This window comes from Geotrypetes seraphini, chromosome 2, assembly GCF_902459505.1.
Source record: "Geotrypetes seraphini chromosome 2, aGeoSer1.1, whole genome shotgun sequence".
Lineage (NCBI taxonomy): Eukaryota > Metazoa > Chordata > Amphibia > Gymnophiona > Dermophiidae > Geotrypetes > Geotrypetes seraphini.
The window spans coordinates 60981091-61002764 of record NC_047085.1 but is presented as its reverse complement, the minus strand read 5'-3'; positions in this window follow the sequence as shown (position 1 = coordinate 61002764).

Genomic DNA, 21674 nt, shown 5'->3' with positions numbered 1-21674 from the left:
GAAGGACATAAGAAGACTTGAAACGGTCCAGAGGAGGGCGACGAAAATGATAGGAGGCTTGAGCCAGAAGATGTATGAGGAGAGACTGGAAGCCCTGAATATGTATACCCTAGAGGAAAGGAGCGATAGGGGAGATATGATTCAGACGTTCAAATACTTGAAGGGTATTAACGTAGAACATAATCTTTTCCAGAGAAAGGAAAATGGTAAAACCAGAGGACATAATTTGAGGTTGAGGGGTGTTAGATTCAGAGGCAATGTTAGGAAATTCTACTTTACGGAGAGGGTGGTGGATGCCTGGAATGCCCTCCCGAGAGAGGTGGTGGAGAGTAAAACTGTGACTGAGTTCAAAGAAGCATGGGATGAACACAGAGGATCTAGAATCAGAAAATAATAGTAAAAATTGAACTAAGGCCAGTACTGGGCAGACTTGCACAGTCTGTGTCTGTATATGGCCATTTGGTGGAGGATTGGCTGGGGAGGGCTTCAATGGCTGGGAGGGTGTAGATGGGCTAAAGTAGGTTTTAACAGAGATTTCGGCAGTAGGAACCCAAGCACAGTATCGGTTAGAGCTTTGGATTCTTGCCCAGAAATAGCTAAGAAGAAAAAAATGTAAAAAATTTAAATTGACCATTCGGGTCTTTATCTGCCATCACCTACTATGTTACTATGTTATTCTCTCTCACCCCCTTCAGCCTTCACTTTCTCTCAAAGTCCTCCTTTAACTTCACCCATTCTCTCTCACCCCCTTCAGCCTTCACTTACTCTCTCTCAATCCCCCCCCCCCAGCTTTCACCCATTCTCTCTCAGTCCACCGTTCAGCCCTCACCATTCTCTATCACTGCCCCTCTTCAAAGGCAGTGTGCTAGTGCAAGGTTTCTCGACTAGTTCTCTATGTAATTTTGAGTTTAGGAGTCTCACAGAAGATGAAGCCACAGGACTCCTGAGCTTTCTGCACCTTTTGAGATCCGAAGCCCGGTGGAAAAGCTCTACATTAGCGCACAGCCAAAGAAGAGGGGAGCCTTGGGCTGTCCACGGCAGGGGCACGTATGTGAGGGCCACAATGAAGGATTGCTGAGGAATGCATGCAGCCTGCAGTCCTTGTGCTGGAGACCTTTGATTGTTTTATTTATTCAATTTTCTATACCATTCTCCTGGTTTACATGAGTTTATTCAGGTACTCAATCATTTTCCCCTGTCTTTCCCAGTGGGCTCACAATCTATCTAATGTACCTGGGGCATTGGGGGGATTAAGTGACTTGTCCAGGGTCATAAGGAGCAGCATGGGTTTGAACCCACAACCCCAGGGTGCTGAGGCTGTAGCTTTAACCACTGCACCACTTTCTTTCCAGTTCAGGCAACCTATATAGCAGCAGGGAGTGTTGAACAGCAACGAAAGCGGCAGATATGTCAAACTGAAAAATTGCTGCTTGCCTCCCTAAACTCAAAAACTCTCTAATATTTGATATCATTTCTAATAATAAAGTTTCAGTACTTTGATGTAAAGCCATGTTGTGTGAAATGAAGTGAGCCTGGTGATGAAAGCCAGTAAGTTGTTGATTTACTGAAAACTCTAAAAGTTTTGCAAGCCATAGAGAAGAGGGAAAGAATAATAAAGAGACGTCCATGGCCAAGGAGATACACTTGAGCACTGTAAAATTAAATCTGTCCTTCCTTTTACATTAAACACAAATATATTTCCATGTAATAGTTTGTGAGTGGAGAAAGGTTTTGTTTGATTTGGGGGTTTGGTTTTTTTTGCAGTCATTGACCTCAGTAGTATAACCAAGGCCACTGTAGACATTCAGGTGGTAATTTTATAGAGTCATTCTAGTATGTATGTGGCCATGCGTGCACATAAATGACCTTTTATAAAATATCAATGCATATACTGTAATTCTAAATTTGCATATTTTGCTGGTAGGTATGTAGAGGGGCGGAGAAAGGGTTGATTTCACATGAATGTACATAGATTATGAAAATATCAAACTAGGCACAGGCATGCATTAAGTACATTCACAGGGTGGACGTCTTGATTAGAGAAGACCAAAGGATAACGGTATCTCAATTGGCTGCAAATTTGGATATCAGCTATGGATCTGCATTTGCCATAATGCATGACGACTTGGGATACAAGAAATTCCGCACACGATGGGTACCCGAACAGCTTACTGATCTGCACAGGCAACAGCATGTGGAGGTTGCGACCCAGTTTATGAGCTGGTATGAAAAAGATCCAAGTATTCTAGAGAGCTTTGTCACTAGTGACAAGACATGGGTGCATTACTGTGACCCGGAGAGCAAAAGACAAAGTATGGAGTGGAGACAAAATCGTGTTAACCTTTTTTAGGGACACAAAGGCAAATTTCCAAGCGCATGGGCAAATGGTAAACAGTGAAAATTGCTGTGCATTGCTGCGACATGAACTTAAACCTGCAATTTGCAGCATAAGAAGAGGAATGTTGTCCAAAACAGTCTTGCTGCACCATGACAATGCACATCCTCATACAGCAGCAGCGAGAGAAGAGACAGTGCAACAGCTTGGGTTCAAATGTCTTCCACATTCTTCTTGCAGCCCAGATCTGGCATGTAGCTATTATCATATCTTCGGCTCACTGAAGGAGACACTGCAAGGTTGCAGATTCACCTCTGATAATGAAGTAAAGGAAGCGGTGCTCACCTGGCTTCAGAGCAGTCAGATTGTGTTTTTGTCAACTATTTTGCTTTAATCACTTTTCTTATTTCATTTTGTCATTGTGCTGAATGTATTGTGGTGCTATTTTCTGAAATGTACACTGAGCGTATGTATTTGATGGTCTGCACCACATGTGTTGTTTTGTAATAAAACATGTAATAAAACATTTCTGAACTTAAAAAAAACCCAAAAACGTCTTTGCAGGAATGCAGAAGCTAGTTGAATGATGGGGACCTGTAAGGGGACTATATGGAAAAGTGATATATTCAATTGCTCATAGTTACTTCTATTAAATGTATTTTGCCTTTATGTTTTGATTTACCCTTGTATATACCTTCATTTACACCAGTTCTGGAGAAGCCAGGGGGAAGGAGGGAGCAACACAGGCTTTAGTCCTGGCCTCACCAAAATTTTCAGCAGGCAGATTCCCTTCTCTTATTTCCAGAGTGATAAGAACTTGTCTTTCTGCTGCCATACTTTTGCCTGTCTTGTCCAGCTCTCACTGCCAACACTGCGTGTTGTTATCAGCAGAGAACAACCCCTTTTGCTTGTGATTCAGGAATTAGATGCTCTCTGATGTTAACAACCACACAGTACTGCTGGGAGCTGGGCCCTTGAGGTGGGTTTAATGCAAGGGTTGGGGGATGACAAGAGGGCAGGTGGGAACTAGAAAGCTGGTAAGTAAATGAAAAATGGAGACTGCGGATTGTGGGCGTGAGAAGAACGAATAAAAATTAGCTACAGATAGATTAAAATGGCAGAAGTGAAAAATGGAGAAAAACATGAAACAAAAGGATCAGTTTCATAATTACCATATATACTCGAATATAAGTTGATCCCAATATAAGTTGAGTCCCCCATTTTTCCCCCAAAAAGAAGGAAAAAATGGTTGACTCAAATATAAGTCAAATATTAGTATTCAAATGTCCTGCCCTGCCAGGTTCTGCACTCAGCCCTCTTCCCTCCCTGCCCTGTACTCAGTCCCATTCCCTACCAGGCTGTGAACCAAGTCCCCCTCTCTGCCAGGCTCTGAACACTGTCCCACCTTCCTTCCCTGTACCCTCTTCCTCCTAAAAAGGGAATATTCAGTTATTTCCATTCTTTTGTGACAAAGTGTAATCTTCCATTGCATAGACTTGTTTCCATCACTGCTGATGGAGCAAGAGCAATGACAGGTGAGGTTAAGGGTTTAATAGCCCTCTGTACACAGCATGACGACTTTCCAGATTTCCTTTCTTACCACTGCATCATTCACCAGCAAGTTTTGGCAAACAAGAAACTCAATACAAAGACTGTCATGGACATCACTTTCAAAATTGTAAATTCAGATCATGGAAGATCACTTCAAAAACGGCTTTTCAATCTTACTCTTGATGAAGGGGCAGCAGAAATCATTTTGCACACAGATGTAAGGTGGCTAAGTAGGCACAAATTTCTGCAAAGATTTTGTGATTTGCTGAATGAAATAAGAAGCTTTTTTTAAGGAGAGAGGAGATGACCAAGCAGAGTTGGAAGATGTGGAGTGGTTATGTGATCTGACATTTCTCTTTGACTTTACAGGTAAACTAAGGGCTCCTTTTATCAAGCCGCGCTAGTGGTTTAGCGTGCGTAATAGCACACATTAAACCGCCAGCCGCGCTAGCAGCTACCGCCTCCTCTTGAGCAGGCGGTAGTTTTTAGGCCAGCGCAGGGGTTAGCGCATGTTGAAAAGTCGTGCTCGTTAACCCCGCTAGTGCGGCTTGATAAAAGGAACCCTAAGTGATATGAATCTTGAACTACAAGGTAAAAACAAATGCACTGGCGAGATGATGAATACAGTTTCATCCTACAAGAGCAAATTTGAGCTAATGATGACTGACCTTCCAAACAATACTTTTGATTATTTTCCTAATACGCAGGACCATCTGGGACAATATCCAAATTTTATTTTTCAGAACAAGAAGTATGTGACAGAAATCTGTTCTGTTATCCAGGAATTCAAAAATAGATTCTGTGACTTCCCAAAAATTGGAACAGTTGTCATACCCAAAGTAGATGTGGACATTAAAGAAACTGCAGCTGCTATCAGTAAAAATTACTCATTGAACAAGCCATCTCTTTTTTTTTTTTTCATTTTGAAGCCATAACATATAATACAATCATATAAGAACATAAGAAATGCCTTCACCGGATCAGATCCTAGGTCCATCTAGTCCGGCGACCCGCACACGCGGTGGCTAAGCTAGGTGTTGCCTGTTGAAGACCCGTATCCCGCAATGTGATTTGCAAGAAGGTGTGCATCCAACTTGCCCTTGAATCTCAGAATGGTGGTTATAGTCACAACCTCCTCTGGGAGAGCATTCCAAATGTTCACCATTCGCTGTGTGAAAAAGAACTTCCTGATATGTGTCCTGGACCTGTTGCCCCTCAGTTTCAGTCTATGACCTCGTGTCCGAGTCACATTTGACAATGTGAATACCGATGTTTCTTGCTCGATTTTGTCAAAACCTTTCAGTATTTTAAAAGTCTCTATCATATCCCCACGCAGTCTTCTTTTCTCGAGGGTGAAACAATCCAAGTTTTTCAAGGCGTCCTTTGTAGCTCAAATTCTCCATACCCTTTACTAGCTTCATGGCTCGTCTCTGCACCCTCTCAAGCAGGGTTATATCCTTTATTAGGTAGGGAGACCAGTGTTGGATACAGTATTCCAAGTGTGGTCTGACCATTGCTCTGTAAAGCGGCATTATGGCGTCCGCTGATCTACTCGTGATTCCCTTCTTTATCATGCCCAACATCCTGTTCACTTTCTTTGCCGCCGCTGCACATTGAGCTGACGGCTTCAGAGTCCTGTCTATCAGTACCCCAAGGTCCCTCTCTTGCTCGCTTTTGCCCAATGTTACACCTAACATTTTATATGCATATTCTTTGTTTTTCCTGCCCAGGTGCATCACTTTGCATTTATCTATATTAAAGTTCATCTGCCACTTTTCCGCCCATTTCTCTAGCAGGTTCAAGCCTCTCTGGAGTTCTTCACTGTCCTTTTGAGACCCAACTGCCCGGCATAGTTTTGTATCATCTGCAAACTTGATTATACTACTTGTTGTTTCCTCTTCCAGGTCATTTATGAAGATATCGACTAAGATGGGCCCAAGAACCGAGCCCTGGGGCACACCACTTATCACTTTCTCCCAGTCCGAGAACTTCCCATTTATGCTTACCCTCTGCTGTCTGTTTTCCAGCCAATTGCCTATCCATCTTAGTATATCCCCCTTCTATTCCATGGCTTTGTAGTTTCTTCAGAAGTCTTGCGTGTGGAACCTTGTCAAATGCTTTCTGGAAGTCCAAGTATACTATATCCACCGGTTCTCCGCTATCAATCTGTTTGCTCAACTTCTCAAAAAATTGAAGTAAATTTGTCAAACATGACTTCCCCTTTCTGAAGCCGTGTTGACTTACTCTCATCAGGTCATAGTTTTCCAGGTGTTGCTCCATGCTATCCTTAATTAGTGCTTCAACCATCTTCCCAGGAACCGACGTAAGACTCACAGGTTTATAGTTGCCTGGCTCTCCTCTCGATCCTTTTTTGAAGATTGGGATGACATTCGCTATCTTCCAGTTGCCTGGTATTTGCCCAGTTCTAATTGACAAGTTGGCTAGGGATTGAAACAGTTCTCCGATTTCTACCTTAAGCTTCTTTAGCACTCTCGGATGAATTCCATCTGGTCCAGGGGATTTGTCACTTTTTAGTTTGTCGATCATGCCCAGATCCACATTCACTGTGGTGAGGCTTTCCTCAATATCTTCCTTGAGTACTCTCCCTGCTTCAGGCATTGATGCAGTGTCCTCCTTGGTAAAGACAGACGCAAAGAATGAATTTAGCCTAGTTGCAATCTGTTTGTCCTCCTTGATGCACCCTTTACTTCCTTGGTTGTCGAGAGGCCCCACTGCCTCCTTTGCTGGTTTTTTTCCTTTTATGTATCTATAAAAGGGCTTGAAGTTTTTGGCTTCGTGCATTATCTTTTCCTCATAGACCTTCTTGGCATCTCTTACCGCCTTGTGACACTTCTTCTGGTCGACCTTGTGGATGTTCCAGGCCTCCGTCGTTTGTACACGTTTCCATTTTTTAAAAGAGTTCCTCTTTTCCCTAACCGCTTCCTTCATCTCTTTAGTTAGCCAAGCTGGTTCTTTTTTGTTCTTATTTTTCTTTCCTTTGGATATCTGCGGAATGTAGAGATTCTGTGCTTCAGTGATGGAACTTTTTAGTAGTGACCATGCTTGTTCGACCATTTTGATTTTGGCTGTCCTATTCTTGAGCCGTTTTTTTTACCATGGCTCTCATGCTGTCATATTTTCCTTTTCTGAAGTTAAAGGTTGTGGTTCGGGACTTTATTGGTTTCCCCTTCCCGATGCCAATTCTAAAATTGATCATGCTGTGATCGCTCGTCCCCAGCGGGACCATGACTTCTACATCCTTCCAGTTATGTCATTTAGGACCAAGTCCAAGGTTGCAGTTCCTCTTGTCGGTTCTCCCACCATTTGTTCTAGGAAGCAGTCCCCTATTATTTCCAGGACCTTTATTTCCCTGCCGCAGTTTGAGGTTCCAAGGTTCCAGTTTATCCCTGTAAAGTTGAAGTCTCCCATGATCGTTACGTTACCTGTTCTACATCCATGGTTGATTTCCTCTATCATTTACATAGAAACATAGAACATGACGGCAGAAAAGGGCCACGGCCCATCTAGTCTGCCCACACTAATGGCCCACCCCCTAACTACCTCCATGAAGAGATCCCACATGCCAATCCCATCTTTTCTTAAAATCTGGCATGCTGCTGGCCTCAATTACCTGTTGTGGAAGATTATTCCAGCAATCAACCACCCTTACTGTGAAGAAATATTTTCTGGTGTCGCCATGAAATTTCCCAGCCCTGATTTTCAACGGATGCCCTCTTGTTGCCGTGGGTCCTGCATCTGTTTCCTCCGTCTTTCCTGGGGTTGATAATATAGGCCAATTTTTGTGTCTGCTTCGTTTTGTCTAGGAATCTTTATCCAGAGGGACTCCAGTTTTTCTATTTCTTCCTTCTTCCCTTCTCTGATAGACTCTACTCATTCTTGGACATACAGGGCAATGCCTCCCCCTTTCTGTCCAATTTTATCTCTTCTGTATAGTTTTATCTTTGTAGTACTGTATCCCATTCATTTTCCTCGTTCCACCATGTTTCTGTTATTCCAATGATATCTAGTTCTTCTCATCTTGCTAGTGCTTCCAGTTCCCCCATTTTGTTTCTCAAGCTTCTGGCATTTGAGTACATACATTTTAACTCCCTTTGTTCTACCTTCTTAGACTTTTTAGTCTTCACATCCCTTTTTGTATCTATTTGTGCTCTTTCTCCGTCACATTTGATTACAGCATGTTCTTCTTCTTTATCCGAGCAGTTGCTTGCAGTTTCTTTATTGGGGTTTCCTGATGCCCGGTACATCGACTGGTTGTCAACTGTCGGTTCTCCCCTGATCCTTAGTTTAAAGCCTTCTCAATGGTCTTCTTCATGTTTTCAGCCAAGACTCTTGCTCCTTGCTAGGTGAGGTGTACACTATGAAAGCACTTAAATACAATTAAAATTGTAATCTATGACAAATAGATATATCACCCCCCCATAATTATATTCAAAAAGTACACTCAAATTAAGAAATTAAAAATATGTTCCAACTCACCCTGGACGTGTATGACCAAAGAGCAAAATCAACAATCACTCTTTGCAAAACTTTGTCAATGGCTCCCAAATCTTCAGAAACTTTTTGTAACGTCCCTGTTGTGTAGCCATAATATGTTCCATTTTGAAAACGTGACAGAGAGACTCCCACCAAAAGGTATAGTTCAATCTATCCCAGTTTTTCCAATTCCTCAAAATAAGCTGTATTGCAACCCCTGTCATAATAAAAAGAATTTATTATTGTGAGATGATATTTGGCTTTTAGCTCTCATCATTCTCATCATTCAATCGTTTTGTAAACTAAGAATCTATACAGCTCTGCTAATTCAACCAGCAACCTCTTAAGAACTATATATATCATAGTGCCAAATAGCACAGTGTCATTTATTAGTGCCACTGGATTTTCCATTACTTTGTTTACCTGATCCCAAATGGATCTCCAAAATTGATGTATCAAGGGACAATAATATAATAAATGATCCAATGTCCCAGGTTCAAGATGGCAGTGCTAGCATCTATTGGAACTATCGAATTTCTGTAATCTAACCGGAGTCCAACACGCTCTATGTAACAAGAAAAAACACGTTTGTCTCATAGATGCAGACACCGTACATCTCATCCTCCAAGTCCAGATTCGTGGCCATTGAGACGCAGCAATCTGATACTTTATCTCAATGCTCCAAATGCCACGAAGACCAGTTTTTGGTTTCTTATTCAAAAATCCAGATATTAATTTATACCACTGAGCGGCTTGGTGACCCAGGAAATCCACCTGGAAGCGCAGGAATGGCAAACTATACTGATTTTTACGATTTTTCCAGTCAAGGAACCCCTCCTGAATGGCCTGCTTCAACTGCAACCACCTATAACTTTGAGTTTTAGCAATACCAAATTTTTGTTGCAGTCTTGATAACTCAAGCAGCTTTCCGTCTGATACTACATCGTCTAAAGTACGTATGCCCACCTTCATCCAGTACTTCCAGATGACCTTAAACCCGCCAATTTGAATCTTGGGGTTCAACCAAAGGGACTGACAAGTGGATTTATGAATTGGAATATCTATTAAATCAGTAATAAATTTTAATATCTTCCAATTGTCCATTAAAATTCTATTGTCCTTATACAGCCTAGGCATCTTGATACTCAAAATGTGACACAAACTGAGTTGAGACAGGAGTTGCCATTCCAACCATACCCAGTCTGGAAGATTTTCCATGAACTTGGGGAAGATCCAGTATATACCCTGACACATTATATAGGCTTGATGGTACCTATAAAAATTTAGAAAATTTACCCCACCCTCTACAATTGGCTTTTGTAAGGATACTAAAGCAATTCTTGCTGCTTTCCCCATTCAAATAAATTTTGTAAGAATACTATTTAATTTTTTGTAAAAAGACCCCTGAAAACACTGGTAACATATCCATTTGGTAACAAATCACAGGCAAAATCATCATTATAATCATCTGAACTCTTCCCCACCAAGACAGATGTAATGGGCTCCATTGCTCACACATTTCTGTGACCTTTAGCAATACGGCTTTTTCATTTACTTTCATCGTTTCTTCCAACGTTTTATAAATCCAAATTCCTAAATACATTATACCCTCTTCCTTCCAAAGAAAAGGGAATGAATCCAACAATCCTTTTTGACAATGTATATTAAGCAGAAGAATCTTTGATTTACTCCAAATCTTTCAATCAAATCTAGTAAATGTTTGAATGGTTGTTTCAGGATTCCTCAAATGAAGCAATATTCCCAACCTGTATAAAGTATACCCTGGATCTCCTTTGCCTGTTGTATAGCTAATAACAAGGGTTCCAAAACAATATCAAACAGCAAAAGAGATAACGCACATCCTTGTCTAACTCCCCTCTCCAGACAGAAACGTTCCAAAAAAGTATTATCTAATATAATAAAGCCCTACGCGCACATGCGCACTCCCACCTGCGCGCTCCCGTTTTCCGTGTGCTGTAGGGCACCGCAGGTAGGAGTGCGCATGCATGCAAATCCCCTGAGGCGGATGTCGGCCATGGCGGCTGTCAGCAGCTGCAGGCCGCGGCGGCTGTCGGCGGCTGCAGGCTCGGCGGCGGTTGGAGAAAGCGCCGATCCTCAGGTCCCCCTTCCCCCTAGCCATCAAGAGGAGACATAGATGAGGTAAAAAACGCCTCCTTCTCACCCCCCCAACCCGGGCAGAGGTGCAGCCGACAAACGTACCCGGAGCCAAAACGGAAACGAAACGCCGAGGAAGGTAAGTAGGGTTCGGGCCGGGATATCCTGGTTTGTAGGTCATCTCGCTGTGGGAGGGGCAGATGGGAGGGTCAATGGGGTTGGCTGCACGGAGGCAGGGGGGGGGAGATGGAAACAGACTGATCACCGGTTCTACTGCAAAGGGGGGGATGGGAGGGAGGGAAATAAAAATGTTCTACTGTACAGGGGGAATGGAAGGGGGTGTAGAAATTTAAAGATGCTGCTCATTGGGTCTACTACACAGGAGGATAGGAGGTAGGCATGCAGGCAGGCTGGCTTCGGGGGTGGGGTTGGGTCAAAGTCTGGAAGGCAGTGAGGGGGACATAGGAAGGAGGCACTGGGGGGCACTAAGGACATAGGAAGGGGCACTGAGGGCACTAAGGACACAGGACAGAGGCACTGGGGGCACTAAGGACACAGGAAGGAGGCACTGGGGGCACTAAGGACACAGGATGGATGTACTGGGGGCACTAAGGACATGGGAAGGAGGCATTGGGGGTACAATGGCCACAGGACGGAGGCACTGGGGGCACTTAGGACATGGGAAGGAGGCACTGGAGGCACTAAGGATGTAGGAAGGGATACTAAGGACATGGGAAGGAAGAACTGGGGTACTAAGGACATAGGAGGCACTGAGGGCACTAAGGCCATAGGATGGGACACTATGGACAAAGGAAGGGGGCCACAAACAAAGAAATACAGGGGGCCAGGGAAACAGAGACAGAAAGAAAGATAGACAGGGGGCCAGGGAGAGACACAGACATAAAGAATGACAGACATACAGACAGTGTCCAAGGAGAAAGAGACAAAGAAAAAAAAACACCAAAATAGACATCTACTCTAGCACCCGTTAATGTAACGGGTTAAAATACTAGTTTATATATAATCTGGCAGAAGGGGAACTATACAAGGTTTGAATCATTTGTATAAATCCTGAACCAATACCAAACCAATCCATTTCTTGATATAAAAAGGTCCACTCCACACGATCAAAGGCCTTCTCTGCATCCAATGATACAGAGAAGGCTGGATCATCCATGACTTTTGTTAAATTTAACATGTGAAAAGCCAGCCTGGTGTTATTTGAAGAATGTCTTTGAGCAACAAACCCTGTTTGGTGCATACCAATAATATAAGGGAGAGCCTTGGCCAATCACAAAGCCAATAACATAGCCAACAGTTTGCCATCTACATTAATCAAAGAAATAGGCCTGTAATTTGAAACCAACATAGGATCTTTATTTGGCTTCAGCAAAACAATAGTTAACGATTCTGCCATAGGACCTGTAACACAACCTTTAGTCAGTTGAACCTGATATAAATTTAATAGATGAGGTAATAGGGTACTTTGAAATGATTTGTAAAACTCTACCAGTGAAACCATCACCACCTGGAGTGGATCTTCAATGCTGTTTGTAATTCTCTAAGGGACTTCAATGCTGTTTGTAATTCTTTCATCAAGAGTTCCTTTTATATGCTCAGGAATTTTAGGCCCCTTAATTAACTCCAAAAACTTTAAACCCTCAAGTTCTTTATTTGAATAAAGCTCGAAAGTATACAAAGCTTTATAATATTTCAAAAATTGTTTTAAGATAATTCCAATTTGAGAATCAGTTTCCCCATTTTCATCTCCAGTTCTTTCAATCTCCAGTGGGACCTTTAGTCTGAGGGGGAGTATTTTGGGTATATTTTCCTCCAAAAAGGCTATCATATTCTTTCCTGCAATTCCCTCAGCCAAACCCAAAATTCGTAAATTATTTCTATGTGATCTGGTCTCCATATCCACCATCCTTTTTTCCAGATTATGAATAGCTTTATGATCCTCTTTAAATTGTATCTGCTCCATTTCAATTTTTTCAACCCTGGTTTCTAGTTGCTTCACACTGCTGTTTACCATATCCATCTTTTGTTTAGTTTATAGTTTATTCAATTTTTGATTAAACGCTTTTTCGTTTCTTCAAAGCGTTGTACAGAATAAAAATAACTTGTTCTAATTTTGTCAGCTGTTCAGTATTCGTTGCGATTATATCCAGGGCATCTAAAGGTAAAATGGCCTTAGAAGGCATGGTTGGTTCTGCTTTTTGCCTTTTAGTTTTTATTCCAGGGTTTGAAGTCACCTCAATCTTGGTTTGTTTGATAGAAGTCATTGTTGAGAAGAGTTAGAGATATCAACTTCTGAGGGAAGATTTTAAATCTCTTTTAAAAATGCTCTAAAGATGCCTAGGAGTGGGAGCTCAGCAATTATACATCCATGCAGCTGCACTTCCAAGATCCGGAATCCGAACAAGCTATCTCTTGAAAATGAAATATTAACCCTTACAAATGACATTTTTCTCAAGACCCGTGCTGAACAAGAATTGTTTTGGAAGCTAGTGCCTAGAGACAAATTCCCCAACTTGAGAAGATGCAGTGAAGCTGTACACTCCTGTTTTGGTTCAACTTATTTGTGTGAATCTGCATTTTCCCATCTGAAAATGACAAAGAGTACACAATTTTCCAACATGACAGATGAACATCTCCAGGATTCCTTGAGACTGGCCCTCACGCAATATTCACCCAACTTCAAAAATCATGTGGATGAAATGCAGGTCCTGACGTCTCACTAATGAGCAAAAGCGAAATATTAAAGATTGTGCAAGATCAGCCTGGATCAATACTCAACCTAAATTTAACACAAATTACTCAATAAAAGTTAAAGAACGTTATTAAGACAGTTAAAGAAAGTTATTACTCAATAAAACGTTAAGAAAAAATGTACTTTCCATTTCCCCTTGCAGTTCTTACTGGATTTTCGTTTCTCTGTTTTGTTTTTGTATATTTTGCTTAACAGCTGATCATATCCAAGTACATGACAGAAGGTTCATTAAAAATGGGGGGAGGGGGGAATCCTCCAACTTTATTGGGTTAAAATTTAATTTGAAATTAATTTCCATGATGGTAGATCACCGGCAGTTTAGGCTGGAAAAAGTAGATCACAACCTCTTCGAAGTTGGACATGCTTGGTTTAGAGAACCGTGCATCCGGGGAAGGTAGGTGCTTGACATGTAGGCCAGGGTATTTAAGGCCTTCATTTTCAACACCTACCTTTAATGTGAATTGCGCATCTGGAGGCACCTTCAGCCACTTCTGGTGTTAGCCATCTCCACTGTGGCATTAGGGGCCTCCGGAGGTGCACTTCCGGCACCTTGAAATTTTTTAAAATTATTGTTTGAAATGGCATTTTTTCACTTAGCTTGGAGAGGGTGAACAATCTCTCTTTCTCTACTAAGTCAATTCCCTTCAATATCTTGAATGTTTTGATCATGTCCCCTCTCAGTCTTCTCTTTTCAAGGGAGAAGAGGCCCAGTATCTCTAGCCTCTCATTGTACGGCAACTCCCCCAGTCCCTTAACCATTTTTGTTGCTCTTCTCTGGACTCTTGCAAGTAGTACTATGTTTTTTTTCCTGTACGGCGACCAGTGTTGGACGCAGTATTCCAGATGGGAGCGAACCATGGCCCGGTATAATGGCTTGATAACCTTTTCAGATCTGTGATCCCCCCTCTTAATCATTTCTAGCATTCTGTTTGTTTGAACGAGGTGTACATCCATACGGTCTTGTATTTATGGTAGAATTAATGAGTAAATGTTAATTGTCTGTATTTTTCTCCTTTCTCTCCTTTTTTTTTTAATACTTATGACACACGTTATATAGTACTATTCTGTATTTTATGCAAATACTAATAAAAATTATTGAATATAATAAATTCAAAACCAAAAAAGATGGCAGAGAGGAATGTACAAGGTGCAGGAATTTTTATTAAAAGTCAATAAAATATTGTAATCCAGAAAATGGCTCTCATTTACATGGAGAACGGACCCAACACGGTCCGTGTTTCGGAGAAACATTCCTTCTTCAGGGGTCCAAAGTATCCTGTGCTTCACTAATAGAGAATCATATGGAATACAACAGTATTGTTTAAAGTCCTTAAAATTTGTGAATTGAAGGCAAAACTACCGACGGGCTAACGCTCAGTGTGAACACTGCTAGCGAAAGTGAAAGACCTTGTACATTCCTCTCTGCAGTCTCTTTTTGTTTTTGGTGCTCGTCTCTCACTGCAGACCTGTTGGATTTCTATTAGTTTTGCTATTAGTTCAAAAACATACCCCATTTTGATTAAAAAAAAAAAAAAAAAAGATCTCTATATTTGCTGACTGTGTTCAGATTTCATGGAGCTCACATTAAAGAAAGAAATACTTCCATTGATTGCAATAGGAATATTTGAACTCTAGAATAATATTATACAGTATTATACTGGTACTGTAAACAGTCAGTCCCCTACATCCCAACCATTAAAAAAGCCAACAACAAACAAAGCAGAATGCAAACATTTCATACTTTATCAATTCTTTCTCACATTTGAATGCAATATTTTCTCTTATTGTAGTGTAAACATTTTTTGGTTGTTTTATTCTGTTTTACATGACAATCAATATATTGTGAACTAGCATCGGGTTATATGGAGACCAGTTGCTAATTGTTTGCCTCCTATAGAGTACAAATACCAATGTACAATTCTAGAAAACTAATTTCCAGGAAGGAGAAAGCTTTTTGAATCTTTGCACGTAGGCTTGATGCTAGAAAGTAATTTCTCTGTCACTGTAATTCATGTATAACTTAAAATCTCTAAATAAGATTAAAGTTCACTGTTTCATCTTTCAATAACTTTTTACTCTGTCCCCCACACACCCCTCCCCCCAAAAACACACACACAACATTTAGCTATACTAAAGGGTTTTCTAATTTGTCATGCACAGGTCAGTATAAAGTCTGTTTGCATGCTGGGAATAATCAGTTTTGGCTTCTGGTGAAAATAATGTTAATGTTTTTTGGTAACAGAAGGTTGAAAAGTTATTTTCTATTCATACAGAAAGCAAATGGTAGGATGACTGCTTTGAAAACTCTGTCAATAATTTGAATATTCTAAATTATTTCATTGTATTCCTGGATAGGAACATACCAATTTGATTCTTTGGTAGATAAGAAAGAAAACAACAAATGGTGATATTTGGTTTTTGTTTCAGATATCTGTTACAGTTAGGAAACAGAAATGTAGAAAAAGCATGTTTTGTTAGCATTTGTGGAAAAGATCTGTATAACAAAAGAATAGTTCCAGTATTCAATCACCAGGAAAGAATGTTGACTTTTGTGTAGTAATTTAAAAGAGAAAGTGTTTTGAAATAATATAAACTTACAGGGGAGTGGGGGGAAAAAAACCTTAACTCTAAAAATAAAAATTGTCAAAACTGTTGCTATATTTTAATGCTCACAGACTGTAGTGGTTGTTTCTGGGGGATGGACAAATTGTTTAGCACTTGGGCCAAATTTAAGGATTAAAAAAAATAATTGGACTAAAAAAAGGCACAAGAAGTCAGCATGACAGTTTGCACTGTTATAAAATGCAACATTTATAGTGTCCAAATATATTATTTCCTAGGATTTATGGTTAAAAAATGTATCATATTAATAAGTAAATATTCAGTTACTCACTGATGGCAAAAAAATAAAAAAAACCAGAACAAAAAATCAAAAGAAAAGCTAGTTATCCAAATAGCTATGAACATATGTGCATGGGCATATGATACTACCTGTATAATTGTACAAATCTGATTGTAAAGCTGCACCTAATAGAGGGCTCAGACCACTTCTTCCTCCTCTGCTGGCCTGGACCCACAGCTTGGTTGAAACATTTGAGACTCTGTCCAACCAATGAAGTCAGGCCAGGCCAGCAGAGGAGGAGGGATTTATATGAGCAGTCCATGGATGTGTGCTGCAAGGGGGAAGGACTCAGAAACCTGCCATTTTTTTTGTTCCCTTCTCTCCCTTTAGAGCAGGGGTAGGGAACTCCGGTCCTCGAGAGCCGTATTCCAGTCGGGTTTTCAAGATTTCCCCAATGAATATGCATTGAAAGTAGTGCATGCAAATAGATCTCATGCATATTCATTGGGGAAATCCTGAAAACCCGACTGGAATATGGCTCTTGAGGAACGGAGTTCCCTACCCCTGCTTTAGAGAATTCTGCACAAATTTTGCATTGTGCAGTGGTGCAGAATTTCCCCAGACGTAATATACGAGTAGGCAGCATTACAAATATTACAAAACATCAGTATACGTAAAACAGTACAAGTGAAACTGATACAGATCTCAACACAGAAACTATATGCAAACAAATATCATACCACAAAGGATCTCAAATTAGAGAGAGAAATATGAAGACAAAAATTGAATAGGGAGCCCCAAGAAGTTAAGCTCAGCATATACTACCAAACTGGAGAAACAAAAATAAATGCAATTCATTTTGTACCAAACACAATACATAAACATCTGTGATATACAATTCCAAAAGCTAACATATTTTAGTTAATACTCATAAATTCAAAATAAAACACTTTTTTTTCTACTTTTGTGTGACTTGGCATTTTATTTTTCTATCGCATTCGCTCCAGTTTCTCTTTTTTGCTTTCCTGTTTCTGCTAATTCTGTTTCCAGTGGTCGCTGTCCCTTTGTTATTTCTCCTCTCTCCTCCTGTCTTGTTACATTCCCTCACTACACCTGTCTGACATATCAGTCTGACCCAGTATGGCTGTTCTTATGCTCTTATCTTTCTCTTAAAATGTTCTCTTCCATTTTTCTCTTTTCTGCCTCTATACACTCAAATGCCACACTTGATTTATTCCTTTTCACTTTTAATCTAATCATCTTTCAATCCCCTTCTCTTATCCCCTAGCTTTCACATTTCCCATCTTCCTTTTCCCTTTACCCTCTGTACTCATTATTCTCCTCTCACTCATCTCCTTTCCAACACTTCCACATGGATTTATCATTTTTAGTACCACCCTTGTTGTTCTTTACTCCACCCTTGTAATCCAGCATTTCCTTCCTTTCTTTCTTTCTTTCTTTCTTTCTTTCTTTCTTTCTTTCTTTCTTTCTTTCTTTCTTTCTTTCTTTCTTTCTTTCTTTCTCTCTCTCTCTCTCTCTCTCTCCTTCCCATAAGTCCTACATCTCTCCTTCCTGCCCTTCTACCCCCTCCTCTGAAGTTTGACATCTCTCCCTCCCTCCCTCCCCCTTCTGGCCCTGAATCCATATCCCTTCTGCATTTCCCTATCTATCCTCCCCTATACTATCTCTGAGCCATTTATTTCTCTCTCCCACCCCATTTTTTTTCTCCTCTACCAAGTCCATCTCTCTCTATTTTTTCTCCCTCCACCAAGTCCATCTCTCCCTCTTCCCTTTTCATACCCGTCACCATCTCTCCCAGACCCCCTTTCACCCCTTTTGCCATTTCCTGCCCCCTCTATTCTTCCACAAGTCCATCTCTTCCTATCCCCCTTCTACACCCCTCTGCCATCTCTCCATGTCCACCTTCTAGCTCCTTTGTTCTCCTCATCTATCTCCCCCTCCATCTCACAAATCTGACATCTCTCCCTCCTTCCCTTATCCCATCTTTGAGTCAGACATCTTTCTCTCCTTTCCTCACTTGAGTCCAACATCTCTCCCTTCTCCCATTCCTACCCCAAGTCCAATATCCCTCCTTTTCTGCCTTCTACCTCTACCCAAATCTGACATGTTTCAGGAAAAGCCTTCTTTCTAGGACCCACAAAGTCTATTATATATCTTTAGGAGGCACTCTGGTATCTTGCTGCCAGCCTACCTTCTGGTTGGCTCTCTCTGCCATATCCCTTCCCAGCATCTACTCCTTTCACCCTTCTTCCTCCCTCCCCTCCCCCATCGGCATTTTTCCCATTCCCTCCTCCCACCTTTACCTTTAATTTGTTGTAAAGGTTGCTGGGCGGTGGCAGTAATTCACAGAGCAACTCTGCTGCCGGTCCCGGCATCTTCTTTACACTACAGCCTGCTCCAGCAGAAATAGGAAGTTGTCAGAGATGGAAGGCCACAGTGGAGAGATGTCGGAACTGGCAGCAGGGTCACTCTGTGAATTGCTGCTCCTGCCTGGCAACTTTTATAACAATTTAGAAGTACAGATGGGAGGAATGGGAATAAATGCTGATTGGGGGGGAGAAAGGTGAAAGGATTTGATGCCTGGAAAGGGTGCATCAGAGAGAGCCAACCAGTGGCGTCTTAATTAATAGCCCACTTATAATCCTACAACACAGTTGTCAGTGTTGCTATTCAACATCTCAGTCCCACATTAAGATTAGCATAGTGGCAATTGTATATTCTCTACAGAAGTTTTTTGCCGATGATGTGGGTGGTTTGAGCGTTTATGCTTTGCAAGAACAAACCTGAGGCTTTTTCTTCCATTTGGATAATACTCTCAGCCTAACAAGTGGAGCAATTCTATTTATTGCTATTTATTTACCCACTTCCACCATTTTATAGTGATTGGAATATGTCAATTTTTTTAAAATTAAGGTCTACTGTCTTTATACATTACACAGCGTAAGGGGACATGTATCATTGCTTCTCTTTATCTGGAGTTCACTATATGCAAAGTGTGGTTTCTTGAGAGTTCAGAGATCACAATTTAAAAGAAAAAAATAGCTAAAGTGGGATTTGAACCTGGGTCCCTTGTTGCGCTGTTTTTCTGTATACTGTGCTAACCATTAGGCTACTCCTCCAATCTGCGTGTTGCTCTATTAAGAATGTCCATAATACCTGAAAGCTGTCATACAGTCAGGTACCCCCAGCCAGTTTCACATTTAGGTGAGAGGGGGGAGGACAGTTGTTTAATCAGAGCATCTTTCTGTAATCTGCACATGTCAAGCATTAGGTATTAATATGGATGACTAGAGGACATAATTTGAGGTTGAGGGGTGGTGGATTCAAGAGCAATGTTAGGAAATTCTACTTTACGGAGAGGGTGTGGATGCCTGGAATGTGCTCCCGAGAGAGGTGGTGGAGAGGAAAACGATGACTGAGTTCAAGGAAGCGTGGGATGAACACATAGGATCTAGAATCAGAAAATAATATTAAATATTGAACTAAGGCCAATACTGGGCAGACTTGTATATGGCCGTTTGGGAGAGGATGGGCTGGAGAGGGCTTCAAGGGCTGGGAGGGTGTAAATGGGCTGGAGTAGGTTTTGACGGAGATTTCAGCAGTTGGAACCCAAGCACAGTACTGGGTAGAGCTTTGGATTCTTGCCCAGAAATAGCTAAGAAGAAAAATTTTAAAAAATTTAAACTGAATCAGGTTGGGCAGATTGGATAGACCATTCGGGTCTTTATCTGCCATCATCTACTATGTTACAATCATTTTAGACTTGGATGTTCCTACTCCTGCTGTGATAAGAGTTGGTTATCCACATTTTGGGTCCTCTTTAGTCCTACCCAGAATACACTCAGACTATGCCCCCTTGCAATTTGGATGTACTGCAATATTAGACATCCATATCCTACCTTTTTAAAATTGGGATTCGGGCATCCACTCAATATAGACATCTGAATGCCAGTTTTCAGACATTCAAAACAAGCATAAAGCTTCTAAAATAACTTCTAATATGTTTCTAAAATAACTTCTAAAATGTTACATCTAATATATAAAAAAATCTTCAGAGCAGGAGTGACTCCTCCCCAATGCAGCCCTTAGGCCACCAATGAAGGGGAAGGGCTCTTTCTATTTGTGGTAGAGAGAAGGAGATCCTTGCATTTGATACAGGGACTGGAGGAAGAGGGAGGAAGAGATAGTGGATGAAAAGGGGTCTATTCCAATTCAAGGACCAGGTCAGTTTCAGTTTTGACTTCAGTTTCAGTCAAAACTCAGCTGTGTTCAGTTTCAGTCAAAATTGGAAAAATTAGATTTGGTCAGCCTCTGCTTCATACATTTCATTACAATAGTAGTCTAATAGCGAAAGCCCTGAAGTTTGCACTATAAACAGAATATTTCCAGTTCTAGCAAAGGACTCAATCTCCACATGGTCTTCAACTACTCATAAAATGATCTCAGATTACATACCTCCTGTCCTTCTCAAAAATTAAACAACAAAAAAAAAAAAACTATATAAGTTTTTTTTAAAATCCCTCACTTGTCTCCAGTGTAAATGTCCCTCATTATAGGCTAACTTGAATTACAGCCAAATCCAATTCCACCTAGTCCCCACTATCAGATTAAACATTAAAAATAACTTGTTAACCACCAGAAAGTCTGCAATAGCTGACAATCCTTTATTCCAACTAGCTAATTCTTGTGCTTGGCCATTCCCCAATGGACAGACTGATTGTTCATCATCTGCATACAGAAATCCTATAAAATCTAACCTCTATTAATTCCCCTAATAGCTGCAAAATTTACTAAACAGCGAGTGTGACAAACACTCCACTAATAGAAGTAGACAATTGATTGTTCATAGCAATCCAAACTGTCTGATATTGGACAAAAGATTTGAGTCAACTCAGAGCTGTCCATGCTATTTGCATCTTCTCACACTGCTGGAACAGCAACTCATACTCCATCAAATCAAACCCTGTTTTACAAAACCATGCTCTGTGCTGCTCCCAATGCTCACAGGGACTCTATGAGCATTGGGAGCAGTGCAGAACATTCAGTGTGTTGGCCTGCGCTATAAAACACTTTTGCAATTTTGTAAAAAGAGGGGTGGGGGGTGGCAAATGAAGACATGAGATCTAATATAATTAATCTACATGGGTGCATGTTTTATTGTGTGTATATATATATAAATCACTATGTAACATGATTTTTGTTCCTGGGCTAGTAAGTTTAATTAACAAAACTAAGAATATTTTAATGCCCCTGTATCGCTCCATGGTGCAACCTTACCTGGAGTATTGTGTTCATTTCTGATCTCCTTATCTGAAGAAAGATATAGCGGCAGTAGAAAAGGTTCAAAGAAGAGTGACCAAGATGGTAAAGGGAGTGGAACTCCTCTCGTATGAGGAAAGACTAAAAAGGTTAGGGCTCTTCATCTTGGAAAAGAGGTGGCTGAGGGGAGATATGAATGAAGTCTACAAATTCCTGATTGGAATGGAACGGGTACAAGTAGATTGATTTTTTACTCCGTCAAAAATTACAAAGACTCGGGGACA